Genomic DNA, 686 nt, shown 5'->3' with positions numbered 1-686 from the left:
CCCCTTGGGGGGCCCCGGGGGGCCCCCCAGCGAGGCCCTCTGCAGCAGCCTGCAGCATCTTTTGCTGACACGAGGCCTCCGCCAGGGAAATGACGGGGGCAGTTGCTGCATCTTCTGATGCGTGGATCCACAGCCTGAACAAGCAGCAGCAGCAGCAGCAGCAGCAACAGCAGCAGCAGCAGCAGCAGCAGATGGGACCGCCTTCACCCGCTGCTCACACTTCTACTCTGCTGCCTTCGGATATCAAACACCAATTAACCTTCCCGCATGCCCTAAGGGGCCCCGGGGGGCCACCGGGGGCCCCCACGGGGCCCCCAGGGGTCCCCCAAGGAGCCCCAGGGGGCCCCTATGGACCCCAAGGGCCCCATGGGGCCCCTTAAGACCCCATAGGGGGCCCCAGTTCCCTGAGCAGCTCCCAAAGCCCTTCAAAGAACCCCCTGGGGCCCCTGAGGCCCCGCAAGACTCTGGGGCCCCCGGGGGCCCCCAGGGGGCCCTCAGGGGGCCCTCGGGGGCCCCCAAGGGGCCCATTAAAAGCAAGTTAGGGTTTGCTGCGGGGCTGCTAACCTGCCCCTGTAAGAAGAAGCCCAGTAGCGAAGGTCCTCCAAGACGAAGCCGTTAACTATGAGAGAGGCATAAGGCTGGCGCACAGTTAAAGTGACCCCCACGTCGCTGGCGTTTTGCTGCTG

Source organism: Eimeria tenella, genomic scaffold (assembly GCF_000499545.2).
Source record: "Eimeria tenella Houghton genomic scaffold, Eth_scaff1921, whole genome shotgun sequence".
Lineage (NCBI taxonomy): Eukaryota > Apicomplexa > Conoidasida > Eucoccidiorida > Eimeriidae > Eimeria > Eimeria tenella.
This window is presented reverse-complemented; position numbering follows the sequence as displayed.